The 17,598-nt window shown below is 50.8% G+C and overlaps 1 protein-coding gene across 4 annotated transcripts in view; it reads right to left on the bottom strand.

The window, feature by feature from the left end:
• LOC123935906 (steryl-sulfatase-like) overlaps positions 1–17,598 on the bottom strand; it is a 154,927-nt gene that overhangs the window by 133,528 nt on the left and 3,801 nt on the right. For 3 of the 4 annotated variants that reach the window (XM_045996748.1, XM_045996745.1, XM_045996747.1), the window contains exon 1: positions 8,685–8,967. The exons of the other annotated variant lie outside the window; for it this stretch is intronic. The gene's annotated coding sequence lies outside the window, so the exon portion shown is untranslated. Of the gene's footprint in view, positions 1–8,684; positions 8,968–17,598 lie in introns of those variants that run through there. 4 annotated transcript variants of the gene reach the window in all.

Below are 17,598 nucleotides of genomic sequence, written 5' to 3'. Positions count from 1 at the left end.
GAAGGTGCACTGGCTCTGTCCTCAGAACCTCTGGTTCTGTCCCCAAGGGCAGGGGTGACACACGGCGGGGGAGGGGTGTGACATCAGAAGAAAGGTGACCCAGCTTGGAGAACTGGCAGGTGGGCAGTGGGTCGTGGCTGACCCTGTTGGCTCCTGGTTCCATGGCTGATTCGACTTTCCTGCTCACCATCATGGAAACACAGCACCGTCCCTAAAGGCCAGCCCGCCGCAGGACTGGGCATGGCCCTCATGGATTTTTAAGCCTGGGAAGGAGCTACCCAAAGGTGGTCCCAAGTGCGGCCACAGTGGCATGGGTCTGGATGGCCACCTGGACCCCCAGGCCTGCATGAGGCTGCCGTGTCCCTTCACGAGCTAGGAAGCGTGCAGTCCTGCCCATCGGTGCCCGTTTCCTGGGACTCCCTGTCCCATTCATGATGCCTTGGCTCCTGCCCTCTAATAAGCCGCAGGGCAGACAGAAACAAGTCCTCGCAGTACTCGTAATAAATGCTGAGGGTTTGCCAGGGGCCCGGTCACAGCTGAACGCATGCCTCCTCAACACAAGTTCAGACAGGAGACACTGTAATTCTGCCTCCTGGGGCTGCTCAGCACAGCAGACCAGATTCTCTGAGAGGAAGACCGGGACACGGAACAGCTATGAAAAGCTGCAGTGGACACCGGCATGGGGATAGCTCAGAGTCACACCCACCCACCACAGGACGCACCGATTCTGCTTCCGAGTGGACACCTCTGGCGACTGAAAGCAGGATCAGAAAAGGCACCCATGTGCAAACAGCACTATGCACAGCAGCCAAAACCTGCAAACCAATCTTCCATGCACAGATCAATGCAGAGACTTAATACAATGTATCCATACTAGACTATGATTCAGCCATCAAGTGCAACAAAATATCGATACTGCTCCAGCACAGATGAACCTCGAACCCAAGGTGCGTGCTCCCGGAGAAGCCAGTCACAAAAGCCCACATAGCAGGTGACTCGGTTTCTGCTGAATGTCCAGAATTTCCAAAGGCACAGAGACGGAAACGACATCTGTGGTCACCAAGGGCTGGGGGGGAGGGGGGATGGGTTTGGGGAATGATTTACAAAGTATCAGAACTGGAGAGGCAGCAACTGAATGCACAAAATGTCCCTGAGTTCCACTCTTTACCATTGGTTAATTGTACGTTGTGTGAATTTCACCGCAATAAAAAAGGCTTGAAGATGGATTGAAGCTTATTTAAAAGAAAAACCAGGGGCGCCTGGGTGGCTCAGTGGGTTAAGCCTCTGCCTTCAGCTCAGGTCAAGGTCTCAGGGTCCTGGGATTGAGCCCCACATCAGGCTCTCCGCTCCATGGGGAGCCTGCTTCTCCCTCTCTCTCTGCCTGCCTCTCTACCTACTTGTGATCTCTGCCAGTCCAATAAATTTAAAAAAAAAAAAAATTAAAAAAAAGAAAAAAGGAAAACCATACCCACCCTGCGTTCTGCTATCAATTCTGATCTCATGAATTTACATCCTCAAATTGAGACGTGCACAAGGGCTGAACCCCTAGTGTGAATGGAGGTAGGGTTCTAGGCTCCAGCAGGTGGGGTTGGGAGACCCCCTTCCACCTCCCTGGCTGAGGGACGTGGGCCTATGTTCCAGCAGACATTCAGGGCAAGGACAGATGGAGGGGTGACATCGAGGTGGGGGGGTGCTTCCATAAGAATTCCTAATCGGTGAGAAAGGCCGTCCCAGTATGTGGCCCCATGAGATGGTGCGTAAGCTCTGGGGCTAACCAGGGCAGTACAGGCCGGGTGCTGGGGGGTCCCCTGCACAAAGGGAGAGCCAGGGGCAGTCCACAGACACCTCATCAAGCCTGCCCCACAGAAGGGTGCTACCTGATCACTGCACCTTTCCAGAGGGCCCGCCAGCCCCCAGACATGTTCCTGAGCAGGATGGGGACAGCTCTGTCTCGGGCAAGAACAGATGCCGGCCTCATACTGTGAAATAGCCCACCATGTGTCGGGCCCCCCATCTTTTCATTAACAGCAAATGAAAATAAACGATGTTAACAGGAGCTAATGACCACCAGTACCGACTACCTTGGCACAGACGTCTCCAAATGTGTGCCGATAACTAGCTCATTGGGTTCCTGGAACACACGCTTTTCTACTTGCTATTTAGGCTTCCAGCTCCACACCCCACCCCTTCCCCGTGGAGGACAGAATTCTAAGATAGCCTCTCTGCTTTCAGCCGCTGGTACCCACACTTTTGTGAGACCTTCTCCTCCTGAGAGTGAGGGGACCTGTGATGTCCTCCTAACCAATAGGATATCACAAAAGCAAAGGACGTTGCCTGTGTGATGGAGGGCCCTGACCGGCTGACTCTATGCTAGACAAAAGGGACTTTATCAAGGGTGGGGCTGGCCTAATCAGCCGAGTTGCTGAAAGCAGATCCCCCCCCCCCCCCCCAAAAAAGAGACCTTTTCCTGCAGGCCTTGATGAAACACTCTTGGTATGAAACGCCTACAGGGAGCAACCATCCCTGGGAACTAAGGGCTCCAGTCCTAGAGTCACAAGGAACTAGACTGGCCAACGAACGCCCTGAGTGAGCAGCTCCGAGGAGGATCCCAAGGTCCAGCCAACGCAATCCCAGGCAGAGCTTTGGTGCAGCCTTGTAAGACCCCGAGCAGAGGACCCAGGTAAGCCATGTCCACACACCTGACCTACAGCTTGATACTGTGCCATAATCGGGTGGCAGTACTGTGAGCCATGACATTTGTGCGGATTTGCTGGGCAGCAACGTAAATTAACCACGACAGTAATTCGCGTCCAAAGATATGCAAAATAGTGATAATCCCACAGAATTTAACCAGGATGCAATACCAACGGTGCTCAGATCCAGCGGTCAGCCTCCATTGGCAGCCAGAAATGGCCGCTGCGGTTCATGTCAATCAACCTTACAAAATCCAGCCTGAAATCCCGCAGCTTTTCCTCTGATTCTGTGACCTTCCCACACATGGAACTAGAAAATCCCTTTCTATCTATAAAATAGAGCAGAGTTCTGCCATAAAGTAAAACCCCCAAAATGAGATGAGGCAGGGAAAAAGGCAGTCACAAAAGGCCACACAGTGTAGGACTTTGTTTACAGGGAATGCCCTCGATAAGCAAATATACAGATGTCTGTGGTTACCAAGCCCTGCGGGCAGAGGGAATGGGGGTTTGGGGGAACGAATCAGAAAGTTCTAGAACTGGAACGAACTAAATGCCTCTGAACTACGTCTTGACAATGGTTATTTGTACGCTATGTGAATTTCACCCCAATTAAAAAAACAACAACAACATTAAAAAGAGATACCAAATCTGAAGTGTATTTATGAGTGGGGCGGCCATGAGTTTGTAACTTGCAACCTAAGACCTCCTGAGTCGCACACCCAGCTCTGGACACCTGCCATTATAACCTCCTTGATGACTGAACTCGTCACTTGGACTAATTTGCAACCTGAAGGCCCAGCAATCCACTGCATGGTGCTGACTGTCCTAAGTCGGCCTCGTGACACGTGAATTCTTTGAGACGGCCCAAAATATCCAGGAAGCAAATGAGTCCTGACACCCCATGGATGAGTCCTGCATGTGGTACGTGACAAAATGTGGGGGCAGAACGTCTCTTGACCCTGACGCATCTGTGGAACATGGGGACTCCTGGGTTCTCAGTGGGTGAAGCCTCTGCCTTCAGCTCAGGACATGATCCTGGGGTCCTGGGATCGAGTCACACACGGGGCTTCCTGCTCAGCGAGGAGCCTGTTGCTCCTTCTCCCTCAGCCTCTCCCCACGTCTTCTGCTCTCTCTTTCACACTCACTCTCCTTCTCTTTCTAATAAATAGATGGGTCTGTTTTTCGCACCTGTGAGAGAGGGTTCATCAGCCAGTACGTTGTCTGACAGGTATAGCGACACCATCACCCAATTGCGAGGGTGCTGTTGGCTTCTCCTGCACAGAGTCCAAGCTTGCAGCTGAACATCCCACAACATGCAAAACCCACCCATAACACAGATTTGTCCAACCTGAGTATGGACGGTGCCCAGCCTGAGAAAGCCTGATCTAGACGTCCACGTGCTCGCCAAACAGCACCGACTTCCTCACTAGCTGAAAACGTACTTGGGGTTTGTGCTTAATGCAATCAAACATCTGGCTTTCAAAAGCCAAGACACAGTGTTGAGGGAGTATGCCAGCCTTGGGATCCCAGGCGGGGCCATTAGGATCCTGGCGAGGTCTGAGTAAGCAGACTTTGCTCCTAGGTACGCGGCTTGGGGAGGAGGGTCAGAAGCTGCTTCTCATTGGGCATGCCGACCAAAAGCCACAGAAGGTCGGCCCCACTTTACCGGCTGAATATAGGTTTCTGACTATTCCCACCTTATCACAAGGCCTGCAGGGTTTACAAAAAAACATGAGTTTTGAAGTAGTAAATGTCACCCCTGAAGGGATGCTCTAAATGGGGAAAAAAAAGAAAAAAAAACACCTGGTACCACCATTCTCAGACGGTTCAAAGTCAGCACAAGCTCAAAACGAACTGATCCCTGCTTACAATGACAAACCCAGCTCCACAGTCTCAAAATGCAAACTTTTGGGGTCAACTGTGTTTCAGAATTAAAAAAAAAATTTTTTTTGTTCTTTTAGAAGGTTATTTAAAAAAATAAAATCAATTTATGAAAAACATGCAGAGACTGCTGCGAAACAGAGCTGTCCCCAGGACGGTCTTTGACACCCCGAAGGAGCACGGCTGTTTTCTATACAACTCTACTCATCCTATTATATCTCTTATCCATTCCAAGAAACAGATACTTGTAACTTCCTAAGGTGGTGGATGTTAAGGAAACTTACCCTGGTGATCACTTTGCAATATGTATCAAGTCCTCGTGATATGTATCAAATCAAGTGTATATATATATGTGTGTGTGTGTGTGTGTGTATGTATCCATATATATACACACGTATATATCTATATCAAATCATGTATATATAAGTATATATACATATTTTTAAACTGATAAGACACATACATATACAGATACACATATATTTTCTAAACTGACGAGACATTGGAGGTCAATTATAAGTCAGTGAAACTCTGACACATCTGTACAACTCTACTCCAGTTTTGTTGACTGTCAGATATATATGCCGGTTTTACTGACCTGTAATTGACAAAATGACACATTAAGTTTGAGGCACACAACGTAATGACTGGATACACATTCACATCGGCGAATGACTGTCTCGGTCCATAATGCACAGACACACACATACGGAAGGACACCACGGTGGGTCAGTGATGCACCCGGTAAACACCCCAGAAGAAAGTTCTGGACTGCAGCCTGTCGTCACTCAGAGGAATAGTTTGCAGAAAACAGAATGACTGTTTGCATTCCGTGGGATGAATAAACAGTGTTCAGCTTTATCACTTTATATACTGCTGATGCAGAACTGCCCAAAATAAGCCACCCAAAAATCATGTCCAATCCTTTCCCTTCCTTTGTTCCTGTTGGTTATGAACAAAGAGCTGCAGATCTGTAATGCACAAGGGAGCACTTGGAAAGGAGTCTTGGGGCGCCTGGGTGGCTCACTGGGTTAAACATCTGACTTTAGCTCAGGTCATGATCCTGGGGTCCTGGGATCAAGCCCCGCATAGGGTTCCCTGCTCAGCGTGGAGTCTGCTCCCCAACTCATGCTGTGTCTCTCTCAAATAAATAAATAAATAAAGTCTTTAAAAAAAAAAAAGAATTAAAAAAAAGGAAAAGAGTCAAGACAGCGGGGAAGCCTGTGCATGCTGAAAAGGATGCAGGCTAAGCCTCCTGACCTTGTGTAAGCTCGTACTTCCCTTGCGACACAGGGGGTTATCGAGGACACAGGAAACCCACGCCCAAGAGTGACCGAGGTCAGACCAGCTGGGGGAACCTCCAGCACCACCAATGCGCTTCCTGGAAGCCTGGCAAACAGCTGAGAAGAGAGGGAGGGGCAGGGGGGGTTTGGCTTCTCCTTCCCAGGCAACACTTGGAATGTCTGCAGACAATTTTGCTGGTGGCTGTGTGCTGGGGCATCTCCTGAGTAGTGTCCACATCCTACAAACCCATCTCAGTCCCTACAACAACAAAGCTTCCAGCGCTGGGGCAGACAAATCGCTTGTCACAGAGGACATCCGGTCCTGCGTCCGTCTCTGGGTCAGACCTCCCCTGGTCCTGAAACCGCTCCGAGGAACCCTCGACCCCGTCCGTCTCACCTCCATGCTTCCTATCAGAGTGGAAAGTCAAAGGCGCTACAGTGAATTTGCCCGGTGTGAGTCTCTGCCCTGTACCTCCTCATCCTCGTCATCATAAACAATCATTACTGACATTGGCACCTGCACTATTTTCACGGAGGTGCCTGGAGGGAAGATGGGCCTTGTGTTTCATCACCGCAGAATCGTTCATTACCTGACTCCCAAGGGTGCTGGGTAAGGGCTTGCTGACTCAGCGACCAAGTTTTACAGGGTTAACTTCCAAACAAGGCAGGAATTTTAATGAGAGGACAAGATACTAACAAAACAGTCGACCTGCAGAGTGGTCCGGAGAGCACAGTCTTTGCGTGTTTACCTGCAAACTTCGAATGTTTACTTTAATCAGCCCTTGAAGGAACGCCTGACATTCACTGCTGGGTTTTAAGGGCAAATGGAAGGAGCCCTTGTATCTTCTTTGTTTTGTTTTGTTTTCGGCATGCACGGACACCCTTTACATTTCTGGATGGTGACATCATCGGCTGTTAGATTATAAGCTCCTTATAAATGAAAACGGGGCAGTTTTGCAGTTGGCCAATATTAATGTCACTGCAGACACCAGTTCATGAAGATGACCTGTCAGGGACCGTCACATGTCGGCTGAGACGCAGAGGGCCTACCGTAAATGACCGTAAAACAGGATCATCGCTCCCCTGGAGTTTCACCATTTTTAGTGACATCGTCCCCAAAGCCAATTCTTTTCATCCCCCCTCCAACTCGGTCCTCAAGGGTCAGCTCTGAGGAGGGAACCCATGCACACGTGAAAGACGTCCAGGGGCACAGTCGGCTGAATGTTCCACTCTCGATTTTGGCTCAGGTCACGGGATCGAGGCCGGGGTCGGCCCGGCTCCGTGCTCACCCGGGAGTCTGCTGGGGACTCTGCCCTTCTGCTCCTCCCCACTTCTCCCGCTCTGTCTCTCAAATAAATAAATCTTAAAAGAAAAAATGTTGATACCCAGATAAGAAGCAAGCAAGCACTTGACATCTTAATTAACTCTGAGGGTTCACTAGAAGGATAACGAGATAGCACGATAGATAGCACAGAGGGTTCATCTGGGAGGGATTATTCACAGGCCTCAGCATCTCTGTTTGCAAAACAAAGCAACCAACCACGCAAGCACCCATTTGGCAGGCTCGGGATTGCTACATTATGTATTGCCAAGCATGACAAAGGTCACAGTCTCCCGGATGCTTATCTCCTGGAAGCGATCCACATTTTCAGGGCAAAGAGTGGCCCGTTTCTGAGCCACGGAACAGTCCTTGCTGAACCCTGCCCCTCTGGGAGGACAGCCTCCACAGCCCAACCCAGTGTCCAGCACTGCAGGGAGAAACCCCCGTGCTGAGCCGCACATCTGCCAACTGGGATCACTCGTGTTCTGCTTCAGGGGTTCCTGACACATCTCGGATCTGTACGCTTATAGTGAAAAATAAGTATTTCCCCCAAAATTATTTTTTCAAGGTTTTATTTATTCATTTGGTAGAGAGAGAGCGAACGCATGTAGCAGAGGGAGAGGGAGAAGCAGACACCCGGCCCCACCCCTAGCAGGGAGCCCGAGGACAGACTTGATCCCAGGATCCTGGGATCAGGGCCTGAGCTTAAGGCAGACGCTTAACCCACCGAGCCACCCAGGCATCCCCAGATATTTAAAAAAATTTTCCAAAAGTTAAGAAAAGAGAACTGCCATGAATTCTGTCTCGAATTTACTCCTTAGGAAAAGCAGAGTCGGAAGGTTAGGATAATAGCAACATTTCCTGGCGGACGCTTGACGCAAAAACATGTGTGTTCATTCTGTCTAACTGGGAAGCACGGCTCCTAGTATCTCGATACATACAGTTAATTCAATTTCCCTTCTAAGTAAACTATAGCACAAAACGCATCTCTGTATTTGCTCATTTCTTCTTGGGTTTCTTGCCTCTGGGCTCTCCCTTGTTCTCTGTATGCAGCGTGTGTTTTCCAACTACCACTTTAATCCACAACGAAAGAAAGACTGGCAATCGCTTTCTTCCCCCGAAAAAGACCTCCCTGTTTCAGGGCAAAGGAACCAATGAAAGCAGAGGAATTTCTTGTAGGTGGTTCTACAGGTTTTTGTTTGTTTGCTTGTTTGTCTTTTAATGTCACGCAATAGGCAGCAAGGTACACACTTTCCTTATTCTCCCCAGAAGATCCCTAAAAATGCAGTCTCCTGCAGCTAAGACGTAGGTCGATAAAACTTCCTGAATTAACTCTCTCCCTGCAGGCTGTTCCACACTGTTGCAGAATGAGGCAGCGAAAGAAACTCTGGGATTTCGTTTGAACCAGGAACACCAGACTGACGATTCCCCGGTCGCCCTCGGCTGAACACTTATCTCAACATCTTAGAGGCAGAGAAGCAACAACAAAAAGTTAACCCAACTCACCAGTTCCTACGGGGCTTTCCACCAGGGTGTTCGCCAGGAAACTCAGACAGGATACCCTCCCTCCAAGGATCTCACACAGCTTTTCAAGGAAGCATGCTGGACAGCACCCAGCCCAAAGCTCCCGGCGCGTGAATAATGATGAGACAGCCCGGCAAACTCCCACGGACCCTCCTCGGCCGCGGAGTCATCACCGGCTGATTGGCGAATCCATCATAAAAAAGTTATTTCAGGGATTGGATGCGTCCACTTGGTCCTTCCTCACGCCCTGCATGGTTGACGTCTAAATCAGAGGAAACATGCACTTCCTGAACTGAGCGCGGGGATCACAAGGTCACTATCCGTCCTCGCAAGACGGGTGGCAGCTTCCAGTGCTCCGCAGCAACCTTTGCTCACCTGTCAGCGTGCTCAGTTGGGCGGGGGGGGGGGGGGGGGGGACACAAAAAAACAACAAACGCCGGACGTGCACGGAGCATTTGCTGTGCCGAAACGTGCACGTCAGTGTGCACAAAAAAACAGAGCCGGTGTTGATGCAGAAGGGGAGCAGGCCTCTCTGAGCGGGCAGGGGTCTAGGGGCGGACGGGCCGACGTGCTATATTCCAGCAGGGAGGCCTGGGTTCGCAGCTGAGGCAGGGGGATGGTTTTTGAATGCCCTGGGGCTAGCCTGCGGCCCACGAGCCCTCCCAGCCTGTCTGTTAGGTGACTTACGCCTACCTACACAGCACCCAGGGCCCCGAGGAATTCCTTCTTGTCAACACCAAGGGTTAGGCAGTGAGCAAGGACACCTCGCAGCTCCGTGGGCGGCCCGCAGGCAGGTATGCCCGCCGTCCACCGCCAGGACGGGTACAGGGAGTTTCTGCTCCCACGGCCCAGTCTGGGAATCACACCCTTGGGGGGAAAAACACAAAAACTTCCTGGGTTTTTCTCTTTTCGTATTTCCCCTCACGTCGTCCCTCGTGTTTCATTTAGAAAAAAAGAAACGAAGGTAAAACCATGCTGCGTCCTCCTTTTCTTGAGTCCACATCTATAAATAAAACATTGCTCATTTTCAATGATTCTGTGTGCCTCCGGCGGCTGGTAGGCACCCAAATAATTAATCTATAACATACTGGTGCCAACGTATTTCATATGTTTAACAGTAACCCCAGATGCTTGGGCATCAACACCTAGAGGAATATTTTATCCTCAAGGACGAGGACCGAGGCATCATCACAAGGGGACCTGTGGTCTTCTGGGATCGCTGTAAAACCTGTCTGTTGGAGAGATGTTTTATAAGCTCGTGGCCCAAATTCTAGCATGCCCCAGGATGCCTCCAGCCTCTGAACGCCATTACGCTTGGAATGCAATGTCCAGGGCTATTCTGAAACCACTTGCATTCCCGGGTGTGTCCCCCACCCGCAAAAGCATCGTTTGGGTAGTCCCGGGAGGGTTGCTTGGGGACAGGAGTTTCTGGCTTTCTCCTTCATGGCCCAGCCCAGTCTCATCAGGTGCCAGCCCTTGGTGCCTAGAGACGCACAATCAGATCTTTGTTAGGAGTCTCACCGCACCCTCCCCTCTGGGCCAGGATACAAACAGGAACTCAGCACCCTTGAGGCGTGGGAAGGACGCAGTGCAAAGAAACCCTTCACAAACCCCTCCCGTCTCCTTCTGCACCCCTGCTACAGGGCTGCCCAACCCACAGGGATCCAGGCTACCTACATCAAAGATTCCCCCCCCCCTTTATTTCTTTGCTCCTCTCCCAATGCTTCCAACTTAGCATCTTAGGATAACTATCCTCCCAAAATGATTAATCTTAGAAAGAGCAAGGAGGACTTGGAGGCAGATGCATAGGAATTCAGCTCTTAGTCTGCTACTGGCTCGCTGTGGGACCTCGGAAAAGCACTTAAGGTCTGTGAGCAGCAGCCCAGTCTTCTATGGGGAAGGCAGAACACTGTGTTTCAGGGAAGCGTGGGGATTAGGGACAACAGGCCAGGGCGTGATGCCTTGCCCTTTGGTAGGCCCTTGTTGTTGGAAAATTTTAGTGTACGGAAGTGAAAATATTTCATTTGATGGAACTACGCAAACTACTCTCCTTTGGGGTCATGAAAAGAAGAGGGTTTGTTTTATTAATTCATGTAGGTTCTTAAGAAAATTGTTCAGTGCTGAACCTAGCTGGTGTCTGACAGCCCTCGAATGGGACTGACCATCAGTGGCATCACACGGGAACCCTCAAGCCAAAACCGGGTACGCCTTCTCACTCCGGACTCTACGGAGGAAGAGCCTGACGGCGAGAAGACTGCTGGAAAATCCCCGACTCCCACAGAGCGAGGGTGCGAGGCAGTCATTCAGGGATCAGCCAGCAAAGACTCATTCTCCAAGACCAAACGTGAAGACCCAGGCTTGGTCATTAGGGCCTTGAATCAAGGAAGAAACATCTCAATGCAAATCAGGCAAGTGCACCAGCCACGTGGCGCTCACAGAAGGGTTCTCGTCTTAGCCGTGTGGGGAGGACAGGGCGTGGGGTCGGACTCCATGATCTACAGCGACCCAGCACTCTAGCTGCCGTATACCTCTCTGTACATCCAGGAGGAGCCTGGCCCTTCTCCAGCAAACCACCCACCACACTCATAAACCCTAGAAATGCTCAACCAACTCTCATCTCAAGACCTTTCCTGGTGATCACAATGAATCTTCTTGGGCAGCAAAGAAACCCACGTGGGGAAAGCCCCCCCACCACCATGCAATTAGTACGTTAACACGGACAGGTGCCGAACAAAGAAGGCAGATGTAAATCTTCGAGTGGTTTCCAGGCAGGGGCTTTCGGTCACGTATGGCTGTCAGTCACCATGCCCTTCTGACGGCTCGCAAGCACTGTGCACGAACGACGCCCCGCTTTTTGATATAATGCATTCCGGGGTGTGGAGCTGTATCATTAAACTCATAATGAACTCTGGGTGTACCACCTTCCCCTAAATGGCCCTGTGGTCCACCCCAGGAGGAAGGTCTCACAGGAACTGACTGCATCTAAGACCCCTCGCCAGTAGTAGAAAGGGCCCTGGGGGAACAGACGGGAAATACACGCTTCTTGGATGTTATCCCTTGCACGTTAAATACAGCGGCCGTCGACGGACATACCCCATGGACGTCTGTCCACAGAAGAACCAAACACATCTACGGCACGTCTTTGATCCACCCATTCGCGTAGACGATTACATAATTCTCGGATCTGTGTAATTACACGTATACACACCCACACACCATATACAGAGAAAACTTCCCTCTGAGGGTTCTTCAGGGCACCAACACATGACGCACGTGTACACGGCAATCACGGCCGAGATGAGAAGTAGTGACATCTATTCACGGGGTTTTGAAAACCACAGACGCACACGTCGTTTACACGGAATGTATGCGTGTATATGGAAGACAAATATATTTACATTTTACATATATTTTCTCAAGTGTCCTTTTTTTAATTTTTAAAAATATGTTATTTATTTATCTGACAGAGAGAGATCACAACTAGGCAGAGAGAGAGGAAGCAGGCTCCCCGCTGAGCAGAGAGCCCGATGCGGGACTCGATCCCAGGACCCTGAGATCATGACCTGAGCCAAAGGCAGAGGCTTAACGCACTGAGCCACCCAAGCGCCCCCATTCTTGTTTATTTTTTTGCTGGTGGTCTCCATGATATTTTTTTCTCTATTTTTTTTTTTTTGGTACAAATAAATGTATCTGATTTTCACATTAGTTATGTATTAGGGTTATGGTTTCAATTGCTCAGCACAGATCCTTCTTCTCCCTCTCTCACTCCCCCTGTTCGTGTTCTCTGTCTCTTTAATAAACAAAATCGTTTTAAAAAATTAAAAAGTATATAGAAAAATATAAAAACAGACAGTTCTGCTTGTCGGTTCCTTTCGAGGAATCAAGACCAAACTGGGCTTCATTCCGCCTTGCTCCTTGTGAGGTGTGTGGCCCGAGGCGAGGCAGTTAACGTCTCTCAAGCTCCATTAGCTCATTTATACGTAAGAATAATTACACCGCCTCCCAGGCGAGGTTGTTGACATGGTTGATAAAGCAGGGAGCATGTCCTACTCATTGGAGCGCTGGCGGCTTTTACTGGAGTCCTGATGCAACGGAAAGCCAACTTTAACCACAAACACCAAATCACTCTTTCCTGCGGACTCTCGACACATGTCCTGCATCAACATTGCCAAGAACTGAGCGGGGCTCCCTGCGTCGTGCCTAAACTGCCGCGTGGCATCGAGCCTTTCCGACAAACCAGCGGTTTCAGCAGAGCAGCGCTGTGCAACGTGTGTGCTCCGTGGGCTGAGGCTGGGCTCTGACTCTGCCCACGGGGAGGAGATTCGGGGCGCCGGACCCCGGGCGCCACCACTCCTGTGTATGGGGGACGAGCCAGAAGGATGCAAGCCGCCGACATCCCCGGGCATGTCCGCCACAGACACAGCTATCCCCAATAGGTCCTGGAGGGAGGGCAGTCTCCCAGAGGATTCAGCCAGACCCCCAAAATCAGGACAGAAAGCATGAAAATGAGAGGGAGGCTGGAACCGAGAGACAGAGGGCAGGAGACCTCGCTGGGTGCCACGTATCCCAGTGCTGAACAGAGCTCCGACCAGCGGGGCCACCATGGACCTGAGGGACCTCCATCAGGCATCCGTGGTCATGTCCAGTCACTGAAGGATCCGAAAGGGAGAGAGACAACTCTAGACGGTGCACCTCAACCCCCCAGTTTTCGAGCGTCCCTCCTCCATCCATACGTGGAATTACAGATGGCCACGATCTACTCAGATGCCTGCGCTACGTGCCTTCTTCCTCACTGGGGAAAGCTATAAAGCTCAAGCCAGAAGCAACCTTTCCGTGTCGTTCACTTGAGTCTGGATCACGCTTTTATCACTGATGTTTCTTTCAGCCCTTTTTGCATTTTGTGAGAGTTGATTTAAAAATAAAATAACCGGTGAATACATTTAACTCTAAAACGTACGTTTGCATTAACTTGAAATCAAAGGAAACAGCCGAGGGCACGGATGCCACCCCTGCCCCTGTGTATCTCCCCCAAGATATGGGGAAAGCAGGTCAGGACGCATGACCGTCCCCCGTGGAGATCAGTGACCAGTGTCCCTGCAGATAATATACACGGGTAAGGCCGAACTTGTTTCCCACCCTTTTACATACAAGAATCACCAGCAGAGGTTTTCATACACCCCCATAACCCAACGGAACGAGCACCCAGCATGGCCCAGGCAGGGATCATGGGCCCAGGCCACCTGGTCACTTGGCTGCTTCGGTGGGTCCAGTGGGGTGTGACGTTCTGTGTGTCTGGCCAGAGCTCCCACGATGCTGCCCCGTGGACTCGTGTTGTCTGTCACGGTGAGGACCGAACTTGGCTTCTCCAGAGGCTGGTCCTCGACACTGTACTCTGATAGCAAAGATCAAAAATAATGACCCTCTCGGGGTGCCTGGGTGGCTCAGTGGGTTAAAACCTCTGCCTTCGGCTCAGGTCATGATCTCAGGGTCCTGGGATCGAGCCCCGCATCGGGCTCTCTGTTCTGCAGGGAGCCTGCTTCCCTCTCTCTCTCTGCCTGCTTCTCTGACTACTTGTGATCTCTCTCTCTATCAAATGAAATAAATAAAATCTTTTAAAAAATATAATGACCCTCTCCACAAAACATCAACCACGTCCTAGAGGGAAAACGCCACGAGCAGCAAGTTCGGCTGTTGATGTACTTTCAGCCTCCTTTCCAGGGCTGTCTGAGCTTGCGGGGAAATGAGGGGAGAGTGGGGAATACTTCCAAGGCCTCCCAAGCAAAGGGCCACCAAGTTCCTTCCTCCCAGACCGGCTACAGGTGGGTGAAAAGGAAGCAACGTGATCCGAGTTAGTGATGACTTCAGGGTCCATTCAGATGCCCAGTGTCCTCAGGGGAAGTTCCACTTGCAGACCCATGAAGAGCCTGAACACAGTGCAGACACCATCTCCTATGGGTGGAGTCAGAGGTCAAGGCCTCAAAAGCACCCAGGGCTGGAGAAGACCCAGTCCACGGTGCCCAGTCACAGAGAGCGTGGGTCCCTACTGTCCTCTCAGTCTGCATGCATGCCACCTGGGACCTATAGGTCCAGACGTGAAGGGAAAAATGGGGAAAGACAGGCCATGCAACATGGCACAGCACATTTGCAACTAGAGAGACAGACTCTACTTCTCCATGGAGCTGCATGGCCTCAGCAAGTCACAGTGGTCTTGCTCACCTGAGGTCACTCAGGAGAATATTCAGGGGCAGGACACTGTTCTACAAGCATGGAAGGCCACACTGTCCAAAGCAGTGGTGGATGGATGGATGGATGGATGCATGGTTGCATGGGTGGATGCATGGATGGATGGATAGATGGGTAGGTGGATGGATGGATGGATGGGTAGATGGATGGATGTGTGGATGGACAGATGGATGGATGGGTAGATGGATGGATGTGTGGATGGACAGATGGATGGATGGGTAGATGGATGGATGTGTGGATGGACGGATGGATGGATGTGTGGATGGACAGATGGATGGATGAAAAGGTGGATGGGTGGACGGATGGATGGTTGTGTGGACAGGTGGATGGGTGGACGGATGGATGTGTAGATGGATAGATGGACGGATGAATGGGTGGATAGATGTGTGGATGTGTGCATGGATGGATGAATGGATGGATGTGTGGATGGATGGATAGATGGATGGATACATGGATAGATGGACAGACAGACGGACAGATGGATGGATGGATGGGTGGATGGATAGATGGATAGATGTGTGGATGGATAAATGTGTGGATGGATGGATGGATGAAAAGATGTGTGGATGGATGGGTGGACGGATGGATAGATGGACAGATGTACAGATGTGTGGATGGACAGGTGGACGGATGGATGAATGGATGAATGTGTGGATGGATAGATGGGTGGACGGGTGGATGGATGGGTGGGTGGATGGATGGATGGGTGGACGGGTACGTGGGTGGATGGCTAGGTAGACACATACATACATACTCCCAGCAAAGGAGGTACTACTGGCCTCTACCAGGTAGAGACTAGGGATACTCTTAAACATCCCACAGTGCCCCGGATGGCTCCCACCACACAGCATTATTGTGATAGTCTGCTATGGCCGCCATAACAAATTACCACCGGCTAGGAGTTCAAGATCCAAGTGTGGGTAGAATTGGTTTTTCCTAACGCCTCCTCTCTTGAGCATACAAAGACCATCTGTTCCCTGTGTCATCATGTGGTTGTCCCCTGTGTGAGTCTGTGTCCTAATCTCTTTTTACAAGGACACCCACTGGATTGGGTCAGGGCCCATTCCTCATTATTCATTTCATTACCTCTTTAAAGGCCCCATCTCCAAATGTAGCCTCGTTCTCAGGTTCTGGGGGTTGGGGCTTCCAATACATGAATTTTGGGAAACAAATTCAGTCCATGTCCATTTTCCTGCCCAAATGATCAACGGCGTGGAGGGAAGACCCTGGACTAGAGGCGTGTGGGTGGGTGATTTCTGCACTTCCTTGTGCTATCTCGACCCACATGCCGAGGCCCGTGGTGTCATCTGCAGTGTCCGTGAACGGTATGCTGTTCCACTGTGAGGCGTCATGCACGTGCCCACACTGGAGGGAAGGCCGACCCATGTGGACATGGAGGTATGGAGGTCTGTAGCATAACCTGCCCTTCCAGTCCACAAAGGCATGTCTGCATGATCACTGACAGTGACATGTATGTCAGTCATCAGTCTCCAACCACACCCTCCCCTTGCTTTAAAGTCCAGGACACTGAATCCTATCACCATTCACCACGCACCACCTTGCTGAGACAGTGGGCTCAGTCCTGACCCATAACCTTCCTGTGCCTCACACAGGGGCAGCTAAGGGAAGGCTGGCCAAGTGTCTTCTTGAGCCTGTGGCTGAAGGGTTCCGGGGGATGGAAGGCTTTCAGAGTGAAACTGGTTCGGTCCCAGGCATGCTAGGGCGACCTGGTCACTCCATGCAGGGGACAAGGAACTAAGGGTGTGTGTTATGGAACCTGAAAATAACTCAATGGCAAAAGACAAAGTAACCCTCTAAAATGGACCGAATGCCCCTCTCCCTGTGAAAACTCACAGGGCAGAGCCCTCATCCCCCGCAGGATGGGATGTGGAGGTAAGGCCTTCGGGAGCATGACTCTGACACCAGTTCGTAGGTGCGGATTTTCCCAGAGCACGAAGCAACGTTCCTACACCAGCCCGAGTGTCCTGCAATTCAAGTCTTTGTACCTGTACCTTATACCTGAAGTTGTGTCAGAGGCCCCAGGTGCCAGGTTCGGTCTACAAGTCAGCTCCTCCCACCACCAGATGCCAACGGCAGGTTCAGCTTGTCACCTGTGCTCCCAACCGAGCCACTACAGATCGGAGGTTCCCACCACCCCCTCTAGGGTTCCATTACTTTGCTGGAGTGTCTCGTAGTGCTCAGAGAAAGAGCTGACTTCCTGTTCACTGGACATGACAAAGGATAGAGAGCAACATCCACGTGAAACAGATGCAGAGGGTGAGAGACAGGGAAAAAGCGTGACGCTTTCGGGCAACATTATCCAGGCACCTTCAAGTGCTCACCAGCCTATAGAATCTCTGAACCCCGTCCTTTTCGGGTTGGCAATGAGCCACCATCTTTTTACTTGAGGTCTAAACGATGTCCGTAAAGAATATGATTCTAAAGCCCCGGAATGAGACGTAACAATGTATCTGTATACACATATGCACGTGCACATAAGGAAAGATACACATTCTTTATGCTCGCCCTCTGCCTTGCCACCATTGTGTCTGAAGCCGCCCCCCTGCAGGTTCTCCTGCTAGAGGAATGTTGACCCATGCAAACAAGCAGCCCTTGCTGTTGGCAGAGCCTATGAGGCTCTCCAAACTACTCA

The sequence above is a fragment of the Meles meles genome, chromosome Y (assembly GCF_922984935.1).
Source record: "Meles meles chromosome Y, mMelMel3.1 paternal haplotype, whole genome shotgun sequence".
NCBI lineage: Eukaryota > Metazoa > Chordata > Mammalia > Carnivora > Mustelidae > Meles > Meles meles.
The sequence above is the reverse complement of the archived record's forward strand: the minus strand, read 5'-3'. Positions and strand labels throughout refer to the sequence as shown.